This window comes from Lissotriton helveticus, chromosome 7 (genome assembly GCF_964261635.1).
Source record: "Lissotriton helveticus chromosome 7, aLisHel1.1, whole genome shotgun sequence".
Taxonomy (NCBI): domain Eukaryota; kingdom Metazoa; phylum Chordata; class Amphibia; order Caudata; family Salamandridae; genus Lissotriton; species Lissotriton helveticus.
The window spans coordinates 1,378,273,469-1,378,301,358 of NC_136068.1; positions in this window are offsets into that span (position 1 = coordinate 1,378,273,469).

Genomic DNA, 27,890 nt, shown 5'->3' on the forward strand with positions numbered 1-27,890 from the left:
TCACCAAGAGACTTAGAGTGAGTGACTTCCCTTGGGGGTCATTCACTGCTGACACCTTCGTTAGGTTGGGATTTGGTTAAGTAGGGATACCATCTAGAGCAGGGTAGGGACAGCCTAACCTGTGCGTTTTCCTCCAACTTAAATGAAGGAGAGATATGCGTCAATGCTGATAGCTTTATTATTCTTAGAACTTGTGTTAGTGATTTCCGTTGCTCGTCTGAGGGCTTTTAGAGAGCACATGTATGTAGTTGGACCTGTGTATCTCGTGAATCTCATTCTGAGATGCCTGTATTTGCAGCTTATCATATCTTTACAATAAACTTTTGAAAGCTAGAAGTTGTTTGTGATCTTTGGGAGCAGAGTCCTTTATTGGGTGAACTAACTTGCAGAGAGGTGCACTTTTTCTTTCCTCAAAGACAGGCAACAAAGGTTCAGTCGACCAGATCGAGGTTTAGATCAATAGTGATAAAGTATCGATCAAAATCTCGCCCTTCCAGTTGGTAGCTATAGAGGATGGTTGCCTTCTTGAGGACGGTGACCTAGGCCAGGTTAGCTTACCCCAAGGCCCCTAGAAATCGATGATCGGAAGAACCGCCCGCCGAAGAAGATCCGGATGACGTGAGACAGAAAAAGCAGCAGTATCGGTCGAGAGTGAGTATAAAGGGTCATGCGTGTTAGATTGCGGTGTTTTTGTATTGTATCTATGTTGTAATGTCTGGCGGAGTTGAATGTCTGTAGAGTGACTGTGGAACAGGTTGTGAGCGCGCGCAACCGGTGGAAATCTTAAGTTCAAGGAGAGCTTAAGTGGTTCGGGTGTATCGGACACCCAGAGTAATTGTCAAATAGTGTGAAGGGGGTCATGAGGTACCATTGATCACCCGAAAGACCGAGATAGGGGGAACGTAAGAGTGAGTGCGTGAGTAACGGACGCTGGTCGGAGGTTACTGTGTGTGTAAGCAACCTATCAGAGAGACGATAGACATTTCGTCAGTTGTGTTGACAATTACATATAGACTGTGGACGTACAGTCGAGGGAAGTGACCGCTTGGTCGGAAGTAGTCATTTTTCGGTGTATGAATGGGACGCATGCATGACCGGGAGACGAGTTGAGAAAGGAGGGGTGCTGCTGCGAAGCGGAGAAAAGTGACGTCAGGTAGTGTCGCGCAGTGATTGGCTGGCCGAAGAAAGACCGCACCGTGATAGGCCAGCTAGAAAAGACGTCAGAAAGTGTCGCGACGTGATTGGCCGACCGGAGAAAGACCGCGCTGCGATAGGCCAAGCTAGTAAAGCCGCGACAGGATTGGTGGATTGTCATCAGGAAGTAAACAGAGTAGCGAGGCTGGATATTGTGCGCATAATTATGAAGTGTTTTAAATGGCTGAGAGCGGTGTTTAAAAAAGAGAAGCGGGGATCGTATGAGGGGGAAGAAGCCCCGCCGGAGGGTACGCCAGCTCGTTACATGGCAGTGAATGTTGGGCTGCATACGATCCTTTGGATATCAGAGTGGAGTAAGATTACTGAAGGAAATGAGGAACTGACGTTCCCGAAGTACGGGACGTTCAGATTAGAGGTGTTACATCGATTAAAATCAGTCATGACCTCAATGAGACCCTTGCCTAGACCGACCCAGTTTGAAGCTCTTGATGCATGGATTAGGGCAGCGCATGAAAAGAATATGAACAGACGACAAGAAAGGGTGAAACGATCGGTAAGGGCAGTGCAGGATGCCAGGTGGGATGCGGATGCTAAAAGATGGAGAGTGCATAACATGGAAGTAAATAAACTGTACCCAGTGTTAGAGGTGCCCGTAAATAAAAGCCCCCTAGAAGAAGATGATGAGAGCGAAACAGAGGACAGCCTGATAAACAGATTATTGACAGACAGGCCACCCCCGTATAATAGAGCAGGGGGAGAGGTCGAGCATACTGAAGGAGAAAAGGGGAGCAATGCAGGAGAGCATAGACCGCTTCCCAGTTCAGAGTGGGATCCTGAGGCAAAGAAAGAGCTGTCCCAGCCTAGTCAGGTGCAACAGGTAGTCGGGAGGTTTGTGGTACAAAGAGCGCCGGAAACGGAGTGCGCCACATCCTACGGATTACCAGATGCACTACAGGTACCTGTTACCATAGGTCCTATAATATCGATATATGACCAAGAAAGAGCAAGAGGGGAAGAACGGGTACGGAAGGACAGAGAAAGAGCAGAGAAGGCAAGGAGGAACGATACGATCAATTCCCCAAGTCAGATGCCGATACCGAGAGAGTGGAGCACCCCGATGCACACAGCAGGGGACCCAGGAGGGGATCCTGGGGGCCCTAGATGGCCAGTGGATCTGAGGGGATCTGGACGAAAATCCTTTCAAGAGCTAAACGAGTACATGAAGAAGTGGGATGAGGCAGTGGAGGCTCACAAGAGCATCATAGCTGCAGAAGCTGAAAGGGAAAGTCAGGACAGCAGAGCTCGGACTCACTGCGGGGCTGGGGAGAGCAGCCCGGAGTGGGACTGTAGAGAGAGGGATAGTAGGGGAGTCACCCATTGGGCCCGGAGTGGGAATAGAACAGATCTGGAAAACGGGGGCCCCGGGAGTGGAGGGGTGGCGTGCCCAATACTCAGTGAAGGGGAGAGGAGAGCGCAAGAGTACAGAAACAGCTTTAAGTGTCCACACTGTGTGCCCGGCAATAGGGAACAGAATGAGAGTTGTGAGAGGTCGCACCATAGTCCCTGTGATGACGGAAATGAGCGCAGCCCAGGGAATATGGGGAACCAGGAAGGATCGTATCGGATACTGAGCGATACTAGGCAAAGGGAGAGTAGCGACCAGAGGGAAAATAACAGAGAGGCGTACGGTGAAAGGAGAGAAGCAGAAGAGAGTGGGCAGAGTAAGAGTGGGGGTAACAGGCCCGTGTTCCATCACCTTCCAAGATCGGATGGCCGAGCATGGGACCTGGAGAGATGGGAGCAAGGGAGAGCACTCCTTAACTCTCCCGAGCCCAAACGTAGAGCTCGAAGTTGGGATGGTAGGGAGACCAGTGAGCCCCCTTCGAAAGACATATTGCGAGCTGAGATAAAAGCTAAGAGACTCGATGTCGCCAGCTTAAGGTCAGACCTGGATGACATGATAGATGGTACCCTGCCTTTAGAAAGAATGGAAATGTATGAGCAGGATGAAATACTGTATATGGCAAAGGATATCACTCGAAAGGCGAGAGCAATCCATGAGAAGTTAGTCGAACTAGCAGGCAAATATATGGTGGATCTGTCAAGAACCAAAGCATTACAGGGTAACCACAGGCTACATTACACAGATCGAGACCTAGATGAGAGGAGAACGATTGGGCTGAAAACGCATATAAGGGAACTGATCACTGGAATAAGGACATGGAGGGCACTAGATAAGTGGGAAGAAAGGTGGTCCAAGAAAGGGACCGGTAGGAGAAGCACGCTTGGGACGACACCAGGAAGGCTGCAGGGAATAGAAGCATACCCTTTGCGTGAAGTCGCCAATGGGAACTATGTGCATGTCCCTTGGAGTAGGGGAGATTTAGCTGCTTTTACCACCTCCTTCCCCAAATTGCGGGAAAACCCGGTGGAGTGGTACAAGCAAGTTGAGAGATTTGTAAAAATCTCAAAGGTCCTATGGATAGATCTGAACACGCTGTTCGACATTGTAGTACCAGGAGATCTGTGGACAGCATGCAAGGTTAGCGCTGAGTGGCCCACAACGGAGCCAGAGAGAGATGCTAAGACTAATGGGCCGTCCGAGATTGTGATGGCAAAATTCGAGAGAGTGATGAATTGGCTGAAAGAGAAAGTGCCAATGCAAGACATAGATTGGGTCAGAATAGACCGAACCAGACAGGAACCCAAAGAGACCGTCCACGAATATTACGAGAGATTACTGAAGGCGTTTAAACAGTATAGCGGCCTGGATGTAATGGATCCAAAAGACATAGGGCAATTCGTGTCCAAGTTCGTCCTGGGACTGAGACCGGATATTAGTTTAATGATTCAGCAACACTCGATTTGTTGGCAAAGTAAACCCCTAGACGAAATACTGAGGTATGCCAGGTACTGCTGTGATGAGATAGACTCCAAGGCTAAGAAACTAAAAGAAAAGTTGATGGTGGTACAGATGCAGGCAGCAGGAAAGGGGGGACAGCAGCAACAGCAGCAAGGAACAGGTACAGGAGGAAAGAAGCAGTACAGTCAGAACAAGGGCAATGAGGAGAGTTCCACCTTTAGACCCAGATTAGACATAGCTGCCTTGAAGAAAACGACAAGGTGCCACCAGTGTAACGAGGTGGGGCATTGGAAACGCGAGTGTCCCTACAATGTAGAGATAGGAGAACAAGAGGAAGAGGAGGAAGAGGTCCAGAGAGCGCCTACGAAAGGGGTGACGCCATACCAAGGAAAGGTGCTCAAAGGGGGGGGGGCTCCTCCCCGAGCCCAGTTCCCGCAACCTCCTCGAGTAGGGACCATGGGTAAGACCTATAGACAGATGCCCCTGTTTGTAGAAGGAGAAGAGTGCTATTATGTGGACCCATTAACCGGACAGAGAGTGGAAAGAGAAGACTGCACCCTCGGGGCAGCCTTGGAAGTGGATCAAAGGGGACCCTATGTTGAGGCAGAAGTAGCAGGGTGCCCCACGACATTTCTGGTGGACACAGGAGCCACTAGGTCCACGATCAGATCAGCTGCAGTTCCAGACCTGCCCATGTCTGGAGAGACCGTACAAGTGGTAGGGGTCGCAAACAGGAGAATAACCAGCCAATTGACAGAACCGGTACTGGTGAAAATAGGGAAGTACAGCGATGAGCACCAGTTTGTGGTTTGCGATTCAAGTCCTGTGTGTCTGCTAGGAAGAGACCTGTTGTGTAAATTGAATTGTACTATATACTGTACACCTCAGGGAGTGGAGGTATTGACCAATGATGACGATGCAGACTTCAAAGTTGCAAACTCAAGAATATGCGTGGAGCTGTACCCTACTTTAACAGTAGATGAGCTCCCCTGGGACTTGAGAGAGACAGTGGCACCAGAAGTATGGGATTTCACTGGGGAAGAGATAGGATTGGTCAAAGGGGTGGACCCAGTGAAAATTGCAGTGAAACCGCATGCTGAGTTCCCAAGAACACCCCAATATAAATTGACTCCAGAAACGATTGCAGGCATAAAGCCCGTGATCGAGTCCATGATTAAACAGGGAATACTGAAAGAAATCGTGGGTAGTCCATGCAACTCCCCGATTATGGGTCTGCAGAAACCAAATGGGAAATTTCGGATAGTACAGGACCTTCGAAAGATTAATAACATAGTCGTTTCATGTTGTCCAGTGGTGCCGAATCCATCAGTGATACTGTTTCAGATTCCATTCCAAGCTGAGTGGTTCACTGTGATTGATCTTTGTCAGGCTTTCTTTTCGATCCCTCTGGACGAAGAAAGCCATTTTCTTTTCGCATTTAAGCTGGAAAATCGCGTCCTAACATGGTGTCGTATCCCTCAGGGGTATACAGAGAGCCCATCGATCTTTAACCAGCTTTTGAAGAAAAATCTTGAAAGTCTAGTGCTGCCCCAGAAGTCAGTTCTGGTCCAGTACATAGACGACCTCCTTGTGGCGTCAGAAACAGAAGAAGCTTGCAGGGAAGACTCCATTGCTTTGTTAAATCACCTAGCTGCCAATGGGCACAAGGTGTCCCCGGGAAAGTTGCAGTACTGTCTGACAGAGGTGCAGTACTTGGGACACAGAATAGAGAAAGGCAAACGAAAAGTGTCACCAGACAGGATAGAGGCGATCATGAAAATGAATGCGCCTAAGACACAGAGAGAGGTCAGGATGTTCCTAGGGATGGTGGGTTATTGCCGACAGTGGATCGCGAACTTTTCACTGAAAGCAAAGCCCTTGCAAAAACTGACGCACAAGGAGGTGAGCGATCCGGTACCATGGGACAAAGACTGTTTGATGGCATTCCTACAGCTGAGAGAGGACCTGTGTCGTGCTCCGGCATTGGGAATGCCTGATTACAATAAACCATTTTTTCTTTACTGTTGTGAGAGAGAAGGTTGCGCGTTGTCTGTGTTAGTCCAAATCCATGGGAATGCCCGTAGACCAGTTGCTTATTTCTCGGCTACTTTAGACCCAGTAGCCGCAGCGTTGCCCGGATGTCTCAAATCCGTTGCTGCAACGGGTGTCAGCATTGAGAGATGTGAAAATATCGTCATGGGGCACCCGTTAGAGGTGTGCGTGCCCCATTCTGTTGAACTGTTGATGACCAGGACCAAAACACAGCATCTGACCAACAGCAGGCTCACGCGCTATGAGCAAGTTATTCTTGCTGCAGAGAATGTGACCCTCAAGAGATGCTCTGTTTTGAACCCTGCCACCTTGATGCCACTCCCAAATGATATCGAGGATGATGATGAATGTACAGACCATGACTGCCTCGATGTGACTGAACTATGCACCAAACCCAGACCCGACATCGTAGATGAGCCACTGACTGACCCAGATGAAATTTTCTTTGTCGATGGCTCATGTGTAAGAGACGAAGTTGGGCAGTTGAGAGCAGCTTATGCTGTTTGTACAATTACTGGAGTTGTGGAAGCTGGGTGCCTGGAAGGAGTACACTCCGCTCAGGTAGCCGAGATTATTGCCCTGACACGTGCTTGCTTGGCAAGCAATCAAATTCGAGTCACCATATACACCGACAGCCAATATGGTTATGGGGTGGTTCATGATTACGGGCAGTTATGGTCTCAAAGAGGGTTCATGACCTCTTCAGGCTCTCCCATTCGCAATGGAGAGTTTGTGCGCCTGTTGTTAGAGGCGTTGCAATGCCCAGCAGGTATCGCAGTTGTAAAGTGCACCGCACATACCAGAAATGAGGACTTCGTTTCGAAAGGCAATAGATATGCTGATGAAGTTGCGCGGTATTGCGCAGAACAAGGGTACTCTTTCACAGAGGTGGAAGTGGGTGGAATAAATGTAAGAACTGAATTAGCCATGATATTGGAAACTGTTGATACTTGGGATGAACTGTCAAACATGCAAGAAAATGCTCCTGATTTTGAAAAAGAAACATGGGAAAAGGCAGGATGTGTAATGGGTGAGTCCCATTTTTGGGTCTCAGCAGACGGCAGAGCAGTGTTGCCCAATGAGATGGTGAGTCCAATGGCCAGACTCATACATGGTCCCGTACACTTAGGGAGAGATGCTATGCTGAGAGTGTTTAGACAGACTTGGTACAATCCTAAGTTTCGAATAGCAGCAGAAGCAGTGTGTCAGCGTTGTGTGACCTGTCAGCAGCTGAATGTAGGGAAAAGAACACCAGTTGCACTGAGTCACATAGGAAGGTCTGGAGGTCCATTCAATCGAATGCAGATAGATTTCATTGAAATGCCGAGATGCAACCGCCTCCGCTATGTCCTGGTGGTTGTTTGTGTGTTCTCCAGATGGGTTGAGGCATACCCTACACGTAGGTGCGACACCCTCACAGTGGCCAAGTTACTGCTTAGGGAACTCATTCCGCGCTTCGGGGTGCCGGCCTCTTTGGAATCAGATAGGGGAACGCATTTCAATAGCGAGCTTGTGAAGATGATTTGTGCAGCTCTAAATATCGATCAGAAGTTGCATTGTAGTTACCGACCAGAAGCCTCAGGAATTGTGGAGCAGATCAATGGCACGATCAAAGCCCGAATTGCCAAAGTGTGCTCCTCAACGACCCTGAGTTGGCCTGACGCCCTGCCATTGGTTCTCATGAGCCTTCGTAGTACCCCAGACAGAAGAACGGGGTTGTCACCACATGAGGTGTTAATGGGGAGAGCAATGAGGTTGCCATCTGTCCCGACTACTGCACTGTTAAATATCACAGATGATATGATCCTGGACTATTGTAAGGGGCTGTCTGACGCCATTCGTTCTGTGTCCCTTCAGGTGCAGGCTGCCGAGGTTCCATCGTGCCAGGGCCCGTGCCATGACCTGTATCCTGGGGACTGGGTCCTGGTGAAAAAACATGTGAGAAGAAGCTGCTTGGATGTTCGTTGGCGTGGGCCCTTCCAGATCATCTTGATTGCGAATACGGCTGTGAAGGTGGGAGGCCTGCCCAATTGGATCCACGCGTCACATACGCGAAGGGTTCCAGCACCTCGGGAAGAAACAGCTCCTCTCTCGGATAGACGTCCAGCAGAGGACCGAGAAGCCATAGAGGGGGCTAGCCAAGCTGAAGAGGTGCCAACGGAAGCAGGGAACGAGTCTGACCAAGCTGAGGACGGTCAGTACAACAGCGAAACAGACGACGCTACAGAAGGAGAAAGTAGCTGGGAGTACGAGTCAGACACTGACAAGTCTGACAGAGAGCGAGAACAGACAAGAAGGAGAAGGAGTAGAAGGGCACGTGGAGAAGCTAATTGGCCCCAAAGAAGGAGTTCTAGCCTGAGGTCAACTCCAGAGGTAACCCTTCCTCCGATATCAGAAGACTCAGACCCGGAAGAAGGTGCTCAGGGCGCTGAAGCACCGGACCGAAGAAGGTCGAGAAGAGTGCGTGTGCCTAACAGAAGATACTCCACACCTGAGTGGACATATCTGGCGACAAATGTCTGTGAAACCGGAGACAGGGAGGATTCGAGCGGTGGTGGTGTCCAGTTCTGAGCCCATCGTCACCGTGGAAATACGACTGTTGGTACCCGGAGTCGAACAAGAAGGGTCACTAACATTCATGCTCCCCAGACCTCCCCGCCTCAGCAAGTTAAAACACATGTTTCTTTCAGAATTGCAATTCCCCGACTTTGGTACAACGATAACAGCACATGAAGAGCACAATCTTCGTTTGGAAATACTGAACTTTGCTATCGAAGCTGCAGGCACAGGCTTGATAGTAGACTGTTAAAGGACTTTGTAAATAAAGTGAACAGAAAAAGAAGATTACCTAGCGCCCAGGAAGCAGAGAATTTTAGGGAACTTCCCTTGAGTTGATGGAGAAGGGCTAGGGTTGTCTTTATTGAACTGTTAAAGGACTTTTGCGAAAAAGGTTGTCAGCTTCCAGTTGTGTGGATTCTAAAGACAAAAAGGAAAAAAAAGAGACTGTAAAGGAACGAGAGGAAAAGAACTTTTTGCTAAGATAAGAGAGAGCCATATTGTCTGACGAAATGGAAGCCGGCACCCAGAACCGCAGAGCTAAATGTATAATAGGTACACTAATAGTAGGAGTGATAATATTAATAGCTTTAGTGGTAACAATTTCTTATGTAAAGGGACATGAGGAAGAGGCGAAGGTAACTGATGTGAAATCTGTAGAAACGCTTACACCCACTGTTGCTGGTGTGAAAAGGGAAAACATTCAAGAGAAAGCGTTATTAGCTGCAGAAGCCCGCAGGTTACACGTAGATGAGTCCCAAGGAGACTTTAGGTCAAATGCTTATGCTAAACTCTTATATGAATACGTGGATGCCATGGAGGTTAAGGATTGTTACGTCTGCATGCAGTTGCCGGCGTCTGTAGATGAAGGCATTAGATACCATCACCTCCCGCTGACATATGGCATTACATGTAGCTTATTGCTTAGTATATTTTATGAGAGAGATAGTTTTGAATACTATTTCTCCAACTATGATTCAGTGTTGCCAGAAGTCCCAAATTATAAGCAGATGAACAAATGGGACTACTGGAAGAGTGAAGACAGATTGGCCAAATTCTTCATTCCTTGGATTACCTTAGATACTTCACATGCCCGTAGAAATAACCTGACATGCAAGGTGTCAGAAGTCGAGAAGAAGTTCATAGGGCAGGTGGATGATCGTTACAGGAGACAAAAGATTTTGAAAAAATCAGGACAATGGAAAACAGATTGGACCGAGGAAGAGAAGGCACACAAGAGAAAGGGTAGTAGTGGTCCAATAGCTTTAGATAAGACGCAGAGAGGAAAGCTATGTCTTCACCGAGCCAAAACGTATTATGAAAATGTATACGTGGGAGAAGTCGACTGTGAACATGCTTTCAATATAGAGTACTATACTAAGGATTTCCTGAAGGGAATGCAAGTGATTCCAAATGTGTATTTTGTATGTGGAAGAAATGCTTACGTGCGACTACCTGACAACTGGTATGGATCATGTTACCTAGCAATTGTCTTCCCCAAAATATATCATGCACAAGACTTAGTGATCATCGAGGGCAAGACAACATCAAGGGGAAAGAGAGATGTAGGAGATGCAGAAATGGTTGGAGATGTCTTTGGAGCTATGTTCCCTCTTTTGGGAGTAATCCTTAATGATGTTAAAATTAGACGACTGGCAACAGTTGTCGACAGGTTGTCTGCCAGCACTGCTCAGTCCTTAATGCTGGTAGAAGGAGAGATGCAATCGATAAGGGCTATGGTTCTTCAGAACCGTCTTGCGTTAGATGTCCTACTAGCAAAAGAGGGCGGAGTCTGTAAGGCTTTGAAGGTCCAGGAATGTTGTACTTACATTCCAGACAATTCGAAGCCCCTTGAGAAAGTTATTAGGAACATAACTAATATTCACAAGGAGATCGAAGACTTGAGTAGAGAAAATGTCTGGGAAAAGGTGGGCCACGGAATGAGTGAAGTTGGAGGGTGGATTTCCACCATAGGCAAAAGCTTTGTGTGGTATATACTAAAACCTATCATCATAATATTGATCTGTGGGATTATATTGTGGGGATTGGTGAGGGTATTCAAATGGTACAGAGCAAGAAGGTCAGAAAGGGCCCAAAGAGAACAGCTGCAGAGATTGGCTGCCATACAAGATAATCAGTACAGGAGTCTGAGGGCTCTGGAAGCGCAGAGACAAATTATGCCAGCAATAACTGCAGTTTAAATGTTAGTGATGACCCCGAGAGGTCATCAAAGGGGGGAACTGAGAGAGCGCAAACTGACCTAAATGTATGAGTGCATCACACTTACCTGTAGTAAGCATAAATCATGAGGAGAAATGCCATGAGTGCTAATAGTATCTGAAATTATATTCTGAATGTATAGCTAATGTAGAGATTTAAGTAGAAGTGGAACTAATACAGAAATGTGTGACTATATGATTTTATTAGATGTGATTATTCCTGAATTCATGTCGTGTAGCTGCTAAAATGTAAGATGGCATGTGGTAAAACGCAGAATGTGGTAGGCCTCAGGGCCAAAGCTAGAAAGTGTTTCTTTTCACGACATGGATTGAAATAATGTTTTGGCCATTGCATTAATGGGCCATGATTTATAGATGTGTTTATTGAATAATAGAATAAGAGTATTAACATGCTTTAATTAATGAAGAAGTTGAATGCTATAATCATTATGAGGAATGTTGTAGGCCTGAAATGTTTTAACATTGCTTTACACGTACATGTCTGGGCTGAGAAATGTTGCAAGCCTTTTTGGAAGTCTATGAGAGTTGGGTTCTTGGCTGCAGATATCTGTCTGCAAAGGAAAAGGGGGGATCCAATTATAAATGAATGAATAGAGGTCTGTTCAGTAGACGGCCCAGACATGGAGGAGGGTTCCGGAATGCTTAAGGGGTATCAGCGGGCCGGAGAAGAGTCTGAGAAGCAAGGTCAACTCCAACGTACGAGGCCCAATACAAAGCAGCATGGAAAAAGCCAGAAGCTACACCACGTGAGAGGCGTCTCACGAGGGGCGTCTCAAATGTTGTTGACTGTTTTGTATTAGGGACAGCACCCCTGGGTGGAGTTAGAGCAGATACCTGAGGACCCTTTAGAGAGCGGATGGGTAGGCAGAGAGGGGTCATGACTGGAGAACTATAGGTTTTCACCAAGAGACTTAGAGTGAGTGACTTCCCTTGGGGGTCATTCACTGCTGACACCTTCGTTAGGTTGGGATTTGGTTAAGTAGGGATACCATCTAGAGCAGGGTAGGGACAGCCTAACCTGTGCGTTTTCCTCCAACTTAAATGAAGGAGAGATATGCGTCAATGCTGATAGCTTTATTATTCTTAGAACTTGTGTTAGTGATTTCCGTTGCTCGTCTGAGGGCTTTTAGAGAGCACATGTATGTAGTTGGACCTGTGTATCTCGTGAATCTCATTCTGAGATGCCTGTATTTGCAGCTTATCATATCTTTACAATAAACTTTTGAAAGCTAGAAGTTGTTTGTGATCTTTGGGAGCAGAGTCCTTTATTGGGTGAACTAACTTGCAGAGAGGTGCACTTTTTCTTTCCTCAAAGACAGGCAACAAAGGTTCAGTCGACCAGATCGAGGTTTAGATCAATAGTGATAAAGTATCGATCAAAATCTCGCCCTTCCACACGCCATGACGTCATAGATGCTCCCTGAGGAGGAAAGAGAAAGTGGAGCTGCTCCTAACTTGAATGTTGTTAACGGTGCTGTGACTTCAAATGCCATCACCAGAAGTTCTGTTTGTAATGGTGGCGATCGAAAAACAACAAAGGAGTGCCAACATATTTGTTCTGATAACCATGAAAATTATTTATCAGTGATCTACCTCTCATCCTGAGAATGATGACTCATTGCAGTATCCTATCTCCTTCCTAACCCCAACAACACCAGTGTCCAACCCCTCCTTCACAGGTGCAATGTCCAGTCTCCTGCTGGATTATACGGTCCTCTCCCTAAACAGCACCTGTAGCACTGTGGGTATCTTTTTATGACTTGGCTGTGGTTCGCTACACCTGCCATAGCCGATGCAGTGTGTTGCTCATCTATGTGGGCTGAATGCATTTTTGAAGAGTGTGGGGACATGAGGACGAAGTGGAATGAGCAAAAAGTAATCAGGGCTGATGGTTCATTATCTTCTATTTTGCATTGCACTGCACAAATTTAAATTTAAATTTAATTCTGGAGACAGATTATACTAATAAGCAGTGCTGAAACATATAGTCGAATAATGACAAAGGGGGTCCTTTAGGCTTTCACTGGCTCGCTGCATAGGAGCCAGTCCCACAGTGGTTCTCCTACCCTGTTGGTGGAAGATTTTGCTTAAAGTGCTCCCAACAATTTGACTGTACATCAGTCAGGCTGTGCTATTATGCTGGCCATGTTAGCAAGTTTTTTAACGTTTTTTGGGAATCAAACACCCAAAGTGGGATTTTGTTTCCGGAAAACTAAAAATAACATTTACCCTGAAGTGCTGGGAGTTTTCTTGTGCTGGGAACATTTTTCTTTTTTCCGTCCTGCGACTGCATTGACTTCCACTAGAAGTAAAAAATAACTTGGAAGCCATTCCCCATAGTAGGCTGTGGTTCTGATACAGTGGAGATGGCTTTCTCCAGTGGTTGGCTTACCATCCATTCCTCCAACTCTAAACCGGTCAGGAGATCTGGGAGCAAGGTGTTTAGATACCCCACTAATCTTTGATGGGTTTTCTGTGACTATACCCCTCTAAATAAGGTAATTTGGACCAGATGTACGTACTTTCTGGTCACAAATACTGTTTGCATTATGAAACCAGTTATTTTGCGACCTAAAAAGTTTGTTGTTAACTGACCTATATCCGAATAGGTTGAGTTACAAAAAAGTATTCAGAGTGGGATACAATCTGAGCTACCTCATTAATGTTTATGCTGTAAGTAGAAAATTGCAACTCATGAAGAATGTAGGACATCATAGTGATATTGGCCTGCTAGGGGCAGCAGATTACCATGTCTATGATCTGCACCACTGCCTTGTCCCAAACAAACTTTTTATTTAGGTTTCACAACAAGGAGGAGGTCCCAAGGGGATCTCTCCCCTCTAGAGAAAATATTTCTACCCAAACTTAAGAGTCAGTAATTTTTCAATGTTTTATGATCGGATGCCAGTTACAAAATATTGTTGCATCAGATGCCGATTAGCAGTTTCGATGGGACACCTACAACATGACCCTCCAATTTGCGAATTCGTGCCTATTTGCAAAGTCCTCTTAGGAATCTGTAATTGTTTATGAACTCCTAAAATGGTGTTAACGCGGGGTTTCTGGTTTCTAGTTACCTTACCAGATCCCTAATCCTGTCGACTGAATCGTTGGTACCTGTCATTGAGTAAAAGACAATCTACTACTAGGTTAGTCAATTAGGAACTTAAACCACTCTAAAGAACCACTTACCACTGGGAAAGGTTAAAAAGTTTTAATTCAAAGTCAAAAGTATCTGAAGATACAAACATCTCAGAATAAGATTCAAAAGGTATACAGGTATTAGTACAAAAAGATACTCTCGGAATATTCTTAAACGACAAAAGGAAATTATCAAAACTATTTCAAAGAGCATGAGTGTTGCAAGAATCGCTGTGAGTTGCAACTTGAGAGTCATTTACAGAAAAGAAAAAATACAAGTTAATCTGTCCCTGCACTAGACTAAGTGACATCCCTACTTAACAAGATCTTTACCTAAAAAGGTGTCAGCAGTGGTGACTTCCAAAGAAGATCACACACTTCCCTTAGTCTCTGAACCAAGTTGAAGTCTTTCAGCTCTCTATCTGCCTACCCATCCGCTCTCTTAGGCTCCTCAGATCATCTGCTCTAACTCCACCCCGGGGTGCTATCCCTAATACAAAATCACATTTCCAATAGGAACGCCCATGTCGACGCCTCTCACGTGGTACAGTTTTGAGCGGCAAACTCCGTACTGGTGCTCCTCTGGACTCTTCATTAAAGTTGACCTTGCTTCCCAGGCTTCTTCTTCAGCGAGACAGTACCCCCTAAAATTCCTGAAGACTCCTCCAGGTCTGCGCCTGGCTCTCTTGAACAAAGGAGCCGTTCATCATGGTACTGATTAGGGCTCCTCGCACCTGCGACAGACACATGTACTGTGGGCCTCAAATTCCAACCTCCACCATATCTCGGACCATAAAACATGTGTAAGGAATCTCAGTTAGTGCCTAGCACAACTTTCCCCTAACGAGCACATTTTAGATCAAAGAGAATGACTTGGTCTTTTCAGGCCTAGTTGATTTACACAAAGCGGTTTCTGTCCTTTAAAACATTTCCTTTCTTTTGGTTTAAACAGTATTTTAACTAACTCACATTACTATAGTATAATGCAACACATCTATATAAAACATTTTTCAATTCTATGATTAAATACTTCTAGAAAACAATGTTAACCACGTCTCACATCAGTTCAGCAGCACTTTATCTTTACTGTGAATTGCCCTGCGGCCTACACATTCTCATTGGTTTGCTAGGTTTCATTTCCTTTACACACAATCACTTAACATGAGAAACGTAAGGTTTCACATCATTCTAACATTTCTACATTAGTTTTCATACTGCTATAGGTACCTCTATGCTAGCTAAACACTCTTATATAAGTTCACTCTATGAATATAACACTCGTGTGCAATACAATTTAAACTAACACTACGTGCTTGTAAATATGGTGTACTTATACATTTTTCAGATTTGTGCTCTCTCAGTCCCCCCTTTGATGACTTTCAGGAGTCATCACCATCAAAACACCATCTCTAAAAGGTAGGATCTTTCAGACTGAAGTTGTTGCAATACCCCCTCGTTTCATTGTCTCTAGAGCCTTCAGACTCTTGTATTGAGTATCCTGCATCGCAGTCAGTCTTTTCTCCTGTTCCCTCATGGATCTCTGCAACCTGTTTGCTCTATACCATTGGTACAGTCGCACCAATCCCCACAAAGTGATTACACAAATCACAATTATGATGATGGGTTTCAATATGTACCAAATGATACCCTTTCCTAGGTTGGCAAACCAACCTCCAACTTTACCCATTCCTTGACCTACTTTTTCCCATACATTTATCTTTGTCAGATCCTCAATTTCATGATGAATCGCAGTAATATTTCGTATGTACTTCTCTAGAGGTTTTGAATTGTCTGGAATGTAAGTGCAACATTCCTGGACCTTCAAAGTCTTACAGACTCCGCCCTCATTGGCTAACAGAACATCTAAAGCAAGTCGGTTCTGAAGAACCATTGCCCTTATCGATTGCATCTCTCCCTCCACCAGCATTAAGGATCTAGCAGTACTGGCAGATAACCTATCTACGACTGTAGCCAATCTTCTAATTTTGATGTCATTCAGTATCAATCCCAAGAGAGGGAATGCAGCACCAAATACATCCCCAACTACCTCTTCGGCACCTAGATCTCTTCTCCCTCTTGTTGGAGTCCCTCTCTTTGTCGTTTCTAAATTCTCAACATGGTATATTTTGGGGAAGACAATTGCTAAATAGCATGATCCGTACCAATTATCTGGTAGCTTCACATATGCATTTCTTCCACATACAAAATATACATTTGGAATTGCTTGCATCTCCTTCAAAAAGTCTTTGGAGTAGTACTCCAATTGGAAAGCATGTTCACAACTGACTTGACCTACATACAGATTCTCATAATAGGAGTAACTTCTGTGAATGCACAGTTTCCCCCGTTTCTCCTTGTCTAAAGCAATTGGACCAAAGCTACCCTTTCTTTGCTGTATCCTTTCTTCCTTGGTCCAATCCGTTTCCCATTGTCCTGAAGCTTTTAAAATCTTTTGCCTCCTGTATCTAGTATCCACCTGCCCTATAAACTTTTTCTCAATTTCTGACACTTGACAAGTCAGATTATTTCTTCGGGCATGTGAAGTATCTAACGTTTTCCATGAAATGAAAAATTTCTGTAACCTGTCTTCGCACTTGTAATAGTCCCACTTGTTCAGATGCTTATAATTTGGGACCTCTGACAATGTCGAGTCAAAATTCGAGAAATAATACTCGAACCCATCTCGTCCATAGAATATGCTCAACAACAAACTACATGTGATTCCATACGTCAATGGAAGATGATGGTATCTGATACCCTCATCCACAGAAGCTGGTAATTGCATACAAATGAGGCAATTCTTCGCCTCCATGACATCAATGTATTCGTAGAGCAACTTAGCATAAGCATTTGACCTAAAGTTCCCCTGTGATTCGTCAACATGTAATCTTTTGATCTCAGCATCTAGCAAAGCCTTTTCTTTCTCAGTGTTTTCTCCTTTTACCTCAGCAACAGTGGTAGGCTTTTGTGTTGATGCTTTCTTTGTTTCTGCTCTTGCCTTTGTTTCGTTCTCATGTCCCACTATATATGATACAGTAACTACTAAAACTATAAGAGAAATCACTACCACTAAAAGTGTGCCTACTATGCATTTTGCCCTGCGGTTCGGGTTGCCAGTCTCCATGATCTCAAACAGTGTAGCTCTGTTTGTCGTTCTCAGCAAAGTCTCTTACTTCTCCTCAATGTCCTTTTTGCTTTGCACAAAGACTCTCTTCGTTTGAACCACAATGTCTTTCTTTGAACCACACTTGGAAGCTGACAATTCTCTCCCGCAAGAACAGTCATTAAGTTCTGTAGCAATAGTCAACCCTAGCCCTTCTCCATCCACTAAAAGGGAAGTCCCTAATTCTTTCTTCTTCCACTCGGCGCTAGGTTATCTTCCAATCAATATTTACAAAGTTCTTTACAAAGTCTTTTTAGCAATCTGAAACTATGCGTGTTCCCAGAAGTTCCACCACTAGCTCAAATATTTCCATACGAAGAAGGACTCCCTCCAGTATTGGACATCTGGAACAGCAACACGGAAACTCAACAGTCTCAAATATCAATTTTCTTATTCCGCTCAAGAGAGGAGGATAGACGATGTTGAGTGTCAGCAGTCTTTCGACCTCCAATCCTGGCAACAGGAATCTTACTTCCACTGTGATGATTGGGTCAGTTCTGGTCAGGGTCACTTCCCTCACCCTCCCAACTCTGCGTCCCTCGGACATCTGCAGCGAGGTAGGTCCACTCAGGTGTAGAGTATCTTCTGCTAGGCACTCGTACTCTCCTTAATCTCCTTGGACCCTCCTGCTCTTGGTCCGATACACCTTCTTCCAGATCCGAATCTTCGGATATAGGAGCAAGAGTTTCTTCTCGAGCTAGCTTCAGGCTCGGCCTCCTTCTTCTTTCAGGCCAAGTAGCTGCCCCACTTCTTGTTCTCCTATTGCTTTCCCTCCTGCTCGGTTCCTGATCACTCTGTTCCTGATCAGTTTCCAAGTCACATTCACAACAGCTCTCTCCTTCTGTTGAAGCTTCAGTGTCACTACCGCCTTGCCCTTCTTCTTCTGGATCTGCAACGCTCCCAACTTCTTCAGACACCCCCACAGCTTGACTGATCCCCTCTAATGGTTCACCATCTTCAGCTGGATTCTCATCCGTTAGAGGAGCTGTTTCTTCCAAGGGTGCTGGAACTCTTCGGGTGTGGGAAGCGTGTATCCAATTCGGCAGGCCTCCACACTTGACAGCCGTATTCATGGTCAGTATGACCTGAAAAGGTCCTCTCCAGCGCACGTCTAGGCAGTTTTTTCGGACGTGTTTCTTCACCAGCACCCACTCTCCTGGGCACAGGTCATGACACAACTCTCTTGAAGATGGGACCTCAGCAGCCTGCACCTGGAAGGACACAGAATGAATGGCGTCAGACAGTCCTTTGCAGTAATCCAGGATCAGGTCATCTGTAATGTTTAATAGTGTCGCAGTTGGTACAGAAGGAAGCCTCATTGCCCTCCCCATCAGCACCTCGTGTGGAGAGAGACCTGTCCTCCGGTCGGGTGTGCTGCGCATGCTCATCAACACTAAAGGCAAAGCATCTGGCCAACTCAAGGAAGTTGAAGAACACACTTTGGCAATTCGACACTTTAGTGTCCCATTTATCTGCTCCACAATTCCTGAAGCCTTTGGTCGATAGCTACAGTGCAACTTTTGATCAATGTTCAATGCGGCACAGAGCATCTTCACAATTTCACTGTTAAAATGTGTTCCTCGATCAGATTCCAGAGAGCCTGGCACCCCGTAGCGCGGGATCAATTCTCTAAGTAACAGTTTTGCTACGGTGAGTGTATCGCACCTACGTGTAGGGTATGCCTCGACCCATCTGGAAAATAAGCATACGACCACCAACACGTAGCTAAGGCGGTTGACTCTAGGCATTTCAATGAAATCTAATTGCATTCTATTGAAAGGCCCCCCAGACCTCCCAATGTGACTCATGGTAACTGGTGTTCTTTTCCCTACATTCAGTTGCTGACATGTGACACATCTTCTACAGACTGCTTCTGCTGCAATCCTGAACTTTGGGCAATACCAAGTTTGCCTAAATACTCTCAGCATGGCATCCCTTCCTAAGTGTGTTGGACCATGTATTTGTCGTGCCATTGGACTCACTAATTCCTCTGGTAACACTGCTCTTCCATCTGCTGAAACCCAAAAATCCATTTCACTTCTCACACAACCTGCTACTTCCCAGGACTTTTTCTCCGACTCAGGTGCATTTTCTTGCATTTGTTTCAGATCTTCCCATGTATCTACGGTCTCTAACATCAAATTGACTTCTGTTTTTTCTTTTGCCCCGCCTACTTCCACCTCCGTGAAAGTATATCCTTGCTCCGCACAATAGCGGGCAACTTCATCTGCATATCTGTTTCCTTGTGACACAAAATCTGTATTTTTAGTGTGAGCTATACACTTGACAACTGCAATTTCAGCTGGACTTTGCAATGCTTCTAACAGCAGTCGTACAAATTCCCCATTTCTGATTGGCGAACCAGAGGAGGTCATGTAACCCCTCTGAGACCACAATTGCCCGAAATCATGAACTACACCGAAACCATATTGGCTATCGGTATAGATGGTGACTCTCTTTTTGCTACCTGCTATACAGGCACGTGTCAATGCAATGATTTCTGCTACCTGAGCGGAGTGTACTCCTTCCAGGCAAGCGGCTTCCACAACTCCAGTAATGGTGCAAACAGCATAGGCTGCTCTCAACCGACCAGTATCGTCTCTTAAGCATGAGCCATCAACAAAGTAAATTTCATCAGGGTCGATCAATGGCTCTTCCACAATATCTGGTCTGGGCTTCGTGCATAGTTCAGTCACATCTAGGCAATCGTGATCTTCACATTCTTCGCCTTCTATATCATTAGGAAGTGGCATCAATGTAGCAGGATTCAAGACCGAGCACCTCTTAAGGGTCACGTTCTCTGCAGCAAGAATAACTTGCTCATAGCGCGTGAGCCTACTATTGGTCAAGTGCTGCGTCTTGGTCCTTGTCATTAACAATTCTACTGAATGAGGTACATACACCACTAATTGATGTCCCATTACTATGTTCTCACACCTCTCAATGCTGACACCTGTTGCAGCAACGGATTTGAGACATCCGGGCAACGCTGCGGCTACCGGATCTAATGTAGCCGAAAAATATGCAACTGGTCTACGGGCATTTCCGTGTACTTGCACCAACACTGATAACGCACATCCTTCTCTTTCACAGCAGTATAATGAGAAAGTCTTCTCATAATCTGGCATTCCCAAAGCCGGAGCACGACACAAATCCTCTCTCAGTTGTAGGAACGCCATTAGGCACTCGTTGTCCCATGGTACCGGATCACTCACCTCCTTGTGCGTCAGTTTCTGTAAAGGTTTTGCTTTCAGTGAAAAGTTAGCTATCCACTGTCGGCAGTAACCAACCATTCCTAAGAACATCCTAACCTCTCTCTGTGTCGTTGGCGCATTCATTTTCATGATGGCCTCTATCCTGTCTGGAGACACCTTGCGCTTCCCCTTCTCTATTCGGTGACCCAGATACTGTACTTCTGTCAGACAGTACTGTAATTTGTTCGGAGATACCTTATGTCCATTCCCAGCTAAATGATTCAGTAAAGCAATGGTGTCTTCCTTACAAGCTTCCTCTGTTTCTGACGCAACAAGTAGGTCGTCTATGTACTGGACCAGAACCGAGTTCTGTGGCAATACCAGACTTTCAAGGTTCTTCTTCAACAGCTGACTGAAGATCGAAGGGCTATCTGTGAACCCTTGTGGGATTCGACACCATGTTAAGGCGCGATCTTCCATTTTAAATGCGAAAAGATACTGACTGTCCTCATCTAATGGGATGGAAAAGAAGGCTTGACAAAGGTCTATCACTGTAAACCACTCAGCTTGGAATGGTATTTGAAACAGTATCACTGATGGATTCGGTACCACTGGACAACATGAAACCACAATGTTGTTAATCTTTCGAAGGTCCTGAACTATTCTGAACTTCCCACTAGGTTTCTGCAAACCCATAATCGGGGAGTTACATGGACTACCCATGATTTCTTTCAGTATTCCCTGTTGAATCATTGAATCAATCACAGGTTTTATTCCTGCAATCGTTTCCTGGGACAGTTTATACTGAGGCGTTCTTGGATATTCAGCGTTTGGTTTTATCATGATCTTCACTGGTTCCACCCCTTTGATCAGTCCTATCTCTTCCCCAGTAAAATCCCATACTTCAGCTGAGACAGCGTCTCTTAGGTCACAAGGAAGGTCTTCCACAGTCAGAGTAGGATACAGTTCTATACATGTTCTCTCATTGGCAATCTTAAAGGTAGCATCATCATCTGCGGTCTGTACCTCCACACCCTGAGGTGTGCAGTATATGGTGCAATTCAATTTACACAACAAGTCCCTCCCTAACAGACATACAGGACTAGAATCACATACCACAAACTGATGTTCATTGGTGTAATTCCCTATTTTTACTGACACTGGTTCTGTCAAAGGACTAGTCATTCTTCTATTTGCAACTCCAACCACCTGAATTGTTTCCCCCGACATTGGTAGGTCAGGAACCACTGCTGATCTCAGAGTTGACCGAGTAGCTCCAGTATCCACCAAGAATGTCATCGGGCACCCTGCTACCTCTGCCTCAACAAATGGCCCTCTCTGATCTACTTCTAGAACTGCCCCGAGGGTACAGTCCTCTTCTCTGTTCACACGTTGACCGGTCATTGGGTCAATGTAATAACATTTTTCTTCTTCAATAAAAAAGAGGCATTTGTTTATAGACTTTTCCCCCTGTCGCGATCTTTGGTGGCTGTGGAAACTGAGCTCGTTGAGCCGAAGTCCCCCCTTTGACCACCTTGCTTCCTGGGACTGTCGCCCTTTGAACTGGAACCTCCTGAACTTCCTGTTCAAATTCTAGTTCTCCACTTTCAGGGTTAAAGGGACACTCGCGTCTCCAATGTCCCACCTGGTGACACTGGTGGCACTTTGTCGTTTTCTTTAAAGTGGCAAAATCTATTCTAGGTCTCTGACTTTCTTCACTATCCTTGTTCTGACCATTCGACTTCCGTCCCATTGTCCCCGTTCCCTGTTTCTGCTGTCCGCCCTTTCCGGCTGACTGCATCTGCACCACCATCAGCTTTTCCTTCATTTTCTTTGCCTTGGAATCTATCTCATCGCTACAGTATCTGGCATACCTTAAAATTTCATCTAGTGGTTTGTTTTGCCAACAAATTAAATGTTGCTGAATCATCAAACAAATATCAGGTCTCAACCCCAAAACAAACTTTGACACAAACTGTCCTATATCTTTGGGATCCATTACATCGAGTCCACTGTATTGTTTGAATGTTTTCAACAACCTTTCATAGAACTCATGAACTGTCTCCTTTGGTTCTTGTCTTGTTCGGTCTATTTTTACCCAATCTATGTCCTGAGGTGGTACCTTATCTTTCAGCCAAGCTATTACCCTTTCATACTTTTGCAGGACAATTTCAGACGGTCCATTTGTCTGAGCATCCCTCACTGGTTCAGTAGTTGGCCATTCAACACTAGTCTTGCACGATGTCCACAAGTCAGATGGGACCAAAATGTCAAACAAAGTGTTCAAATCAATCCACAATACTTTCGAGATCTTTACAAACCTTTCTACCTGCTTATACCACTCTACTGGATTGTCCCTTAACTTCGGAAATGAGTTGGTAAATGCAGCTAAATCTCCTCTACTCCAGGGTACATGTACATAATTCCCATTCGATATTTCTCGCAAAGGAAATGCCTCCATCTGCATTACCCTTCCTTCCGGAGACATCACACTTGTGCTCCTTCTGACAGTACCCCTTTTGGACCATCTCTCTTCCCATTTGTCCAGATCTCTCCACACTCTTATCCCTGCTATCAACTCCCTAATGTGTGTTTTTAATCCTGTAGTTCTCTTCTCATCTAAGTCTTGATCTGAATACTGCAACTTATGGTTACTCTGTAATGTCCTCGTTTTGGACAAGTCTACCATGTACTTGTCAGCCAGTCCAGACAGTTTCTCATGAATTGCCCTTGCCTTTCGGGTAACATCCTTTGCTATGAACAGTAACTCATCCTGTTCATACAAGTCAATCCTTTCTAAGGGCAACGTCCCATCTATTATCTCATCCAGATCAGATTTTAAGCTAGTGACATCGAGTCTTTTGGCCTTTATTGCAGCTCTCAGTATACTAGTTCTAGGGGGTCCATTCACATCTCTCCCATGCCAGCTCCGAGTCCTACGTCTAGGCTCAGGCGAGTTATGGGGAGTCCTCCCTTGTTCCCATCTCTCCAGGTCCCATGCAGTTCCATCCTCTCTGGGTGTATGGTGAAACACTTTCCCATTTCTCGTAGTCCCACCAGTCCCATCCTGCATGATTTCCCTAGATGCATGGTAAGACATTCCATTTATCCCCCTGTCCTCGTCATTTGCCGGTGGTCCCTGATCTCTCGATCCATGGCAAGATCCTTCACTGTTCCCCGTGCTCCCGCGACTCCAGTGCTGTATACTCTCATTAGGTGCATGGTGCGTACATCTAAACCTCTCTCTGTATTCTTGAGTCCGCTGATCTCCCTCGCTTTGGATAAGACGAGGTGTCTCTCCACATCTTGTACTCCTCTCCCTGCTCTCTTGCTCATTCCCACCGTCAGTATGACGTATAGCCCCTCTACTCTCCGGCCTGTTACCTTCACACTCTTGACTACTTGCACTAGCCCCGCAGTGAGACAATGTTCCGTTGCCTCGGCTTCCCCATTCTGCTTCTGTTCTAGGTCTGCTGGTTGGTGCTTCTGTGGACCCCTCCCATTCTCTCAAATCGACCCTCAGCTCCTTAAAGGATTTCGGACGTGGTCCCCTTAGGTCCATCGGTCCTCTTTGACCCCCCTGCTCTGTTGCGGGACTCACTGTCGGTTCGAATGGGGTGTTCCACGTTACCGGTCCTGGCAATTGCTTCCAGGCATTTGTCGTGTTATTCCTCCTTTCCATCTCAACCCTTTCTCTGTCTAACCGTATCTGTTCTTCCTCTCTCACATTCTCTGGGTTGTAAATCGATACTATGGGTCCTATGGTAACGGGTACTTGGAGAGCATCTGGCAATCCAAAAGTTTCAGCCCTCTCTGCGGTTGGCGTTCTCTGTACCACAAACCTTCTGACTACACTCTGTGCTGTACTATGTTGAGGTGTCTCCCCACCTTTGATAGGTGTCCATTCCGATATAGGAAGTGGTACATACCCCTCTATGGCAGCCCCATCTTCCCTTGCGAGTCCTCTACTTTCAATCTCCCCAACTCTCGGAGGCGGTCTATCTATCAGCAATCTATTTATCAAGTTGTCATCCGAGTCGCTCTCCTCATCCTCTTCCATGAGGTTCTTTTCACCAGCCACCTCTCTCACTGGGTACAACTTATCCACCTCAATAGCCTGTACCCTCCACCTCTTGGAGTCCTCATCCCATTTGGAATCTCGCACTGCTCTTACCGATCGCGTCAGCCTTTCTTGACGCCTATTCAGATTCCTATTGTGCGCCGCCCTAATCCATGCGTTAAGGGCCTCAAACTGGGTCGGTCTAGGCGGGGGTTTCAATGCAAACATGGTTGCTTTTAGCCGATGTAACACCTCTAATTTAAACGTCCCGTACTTTGGGAACGACATTTCCTCATTCCCTTCCGTAAGCTTGTTCCAAACTCCAATCCATAATATCGTATGCAGCCCAACATTCGATGCCATATAATGAGCCGGTGTACCCTCTGGCGGTGCCTCTTGCCCGTAAAAAGACTCTCTCCTTTTTCTTTTAAAAATATCCTTCAAACATTTAAAACACTTCATTTTCAGTCTACTAGTTTGTGTTTTCTCCGGTTTGTTTACTTCCTGATGACAATCCACCAATCTCAGCTCGGTTCTCGCCAACTGGCCTATCAGAACGCGACTTCTCACTGACGTCGCACCAGCCGCCCAATCGCGTCGCGGCTCTTGCCGACGTCACACCAACCGTCCTATCGCGTCGCGGCTCCTCTCTAACCACCCTATCTCAGCGCGGCTCTTGCCAACGTCACTCGTCCCCCTTCGCAGCAGTTCCCCTCCTTTTTCAGCTCGTCTCCGTGTTTATGCATGCGTCCCATTCATACTTCGAAAAATGATTACTTCCGTCCAAGCGATCACTTTTCTTTGACTGTACGCCCACAGTCGAATCTGTAATTGTCACCTTAACTGGCAAAATGTCTTTCCGTTTACGTCCAGACAATCGCCTTCTCTGATAGGTTACTAACACACGGCAACTTTCAACCTGCGTCCGTTGCCCACACACACACTCACACGTTCCCCCTATCTCGGTTCCACGGATGATCAATGGTACCTCATGACCCCCGTACTATGGAGTGTTCGATACACCCGGCCCACTTAAGCTCTACCTTGAACTTAAGATTTTTACCAGGTTGCGCGCGCTCACAACCTTCTCACAATCACACTACAGGCATTCAACTCCGCCAGACATTACAATACAAATACAACACAAAACACCGCAATCTGTTCACGCATGACCCTTGTTATACTCACTCTCCTCCGATACTGCTGCTTTTCTCGCACCGTCAGCACCTTCTTCGGCACGCGATTCTTCCGCTGCTCATCTCTCGATGTCTAGCTCTAGGGGCCTTGGGGTAAACTAACCTAGTCTAGATTACCTTCCTCAAGAAGATAACCATCCTCTGCTACCAACTGTTAACGCGGGGTTTCTGGTTTCTAGTTACCTTACCAGATCCCTAATCCTGTCGACTGAATCGTTGGTACCTGTCATTGAGTAAAAGACAATCTACTACTAGGTTAGTCAATTAGGAACTTAAACCACTCTAAAGAACCACTTACCACTGGGAAAGGTTAAAAAGTTTTAATTCAAAGTCAAAAGTATCTGAAGATACAAACATCTCAGAATAAGATTCAAAAGGTATACAGGTATTAGTACAAAAAGATACTCTCGGAATATTCTTAAACGACAAAAGGAAATTATCAAAACTATTTCAAAGAGCATGAGTGTTGCAAGAATCGCTGTGAGTTAGTCATTTACAGAAAAGAAAAAATACAAGTTAATCTGTCCCTGCACTAGACTAAGTGACATCCCTACTTAACAAGATCTTTACCTAAAAAGGTGTCAGCAGTGGTGACTTCCAAAGAAGATCACACACTTCCCTTAGTCTCTGAACCAAGTTGAAGTCTTTCAGCTCTCTATCTGCCTACCCATCCGCTCTCTTAGGCTCCTCAGATCATCTGCTCTAACTCCACCCCGGGGTGCTATCCCTAATACAAAATCACATTTCCAATAGGAACGCCCATGTCGACGCCTCTCACGTGGTACAGTTTTGAGCGGCAAACTCCGTACTGGTGCTCCTCTGGACTCTTCATTAAAGATGACCTTGCTTCCCAGGCTTCTTCTTCAGCGAGACAGTACCCCCTAAAATTCCTGAAGACTCCTCCAGGCCTGCGCCTGGCTCTCTTGAACAAAGGAACCGTTCATCATGGTACTGATTAGGGCTCCTCGCACCTGCGACAGACACATGTACTGTGGGCCTCAAATTCCAACCTCCACCATATCTCGGACCATAAAACATGTGTAAGGAATCTCAGTTAGTGCCTAGCACAACTTTCCCCTAACGAGCACATTTTAGATCAAAGAGAATGACTTGGTCTTTTCAGGCCTAGTTTATTTACACAAAGCGGTTTCTGTCCTTTAAGACATTTCCTTTCTTTTGGTTTAAACAGTATTTTAACTAACTCACATTACTATAGTATAATGCAGCACATCTATATAAAACATTTTTCAATTCTATGATTAAATACTTCTAGAAAACAATGTTAACCACGTCTCACATCAGTTCAGCAGCACTTTATCTTTACTGTGAATTGCCCTGCGGCCTACACATTCTCATTGGTTTGCTAGGTTTCATTTCCTTTACACACAATCACTTAACATGAGAAACGTAAGGTTTCACATCATTCTAACATTTCTACATTAGTTTTCATACTGCTATAGGTACCTCTATGCTAGCTAAACACTCTTATATAAGTTCACTCTATGAATATAACACTCGTGTGCAATACAATTTAAACTAACACTACGTGCTTGTAAATATGGTGTACTTATACATTTTTCAGATTTGTGCTCTCTCAATGGCATTATTACAGTCCAAAAAAGCATTTCAATGGTTACAAATACTGAGTGACTGTGACAGTTAAAATCCCTAGTATACTGGAAAAATGTTTAAACTCAAGAAAAGGAGCCACAGAAACGTTGTGTCTCTCTGGGTGTGATGTGGCTTCACAGCTTTCAGGTGGCATATTTAGGCTCATGGTGCTACCCAGTATTTAGCAAACATGTAGTTAGATGAGGCAAACAGGAATGCTAGGAGACCAGGACTGTTTTGCTATTTTATGTTATATGGTATATCACATTATGCTACGTTGTGCTCTGTTTTGTTATGCTTACATTTTTATGTAGGACAATGTCCTTCATAAATGTTAGTAGACTGGTGAAGAGTTGGCCTGGTGAAGAGTTGGCATGTAAGAAAAGTGCTATATATAGGTATAAGGTTGTACAACTCTTGCTCTCAATGCATGTCTTTGCGACATTAATTTGTGATCTTCCAGGAATTTAAGTCCCTGTTGGATTTGCAAGTGTGGAAATTGAATACGAAGGTCACCTTAAAACTTACTTAGAGAACCTGGGATTTTCCCACCTTCCTAAGTTGATGAATCTTTGTTACCATATTAGAATGGAGCATCACACAAAACAGAAATTTTTTACAAAGGACGTTCAGCCAATAGTCAAAAGTGTATTTTCTCT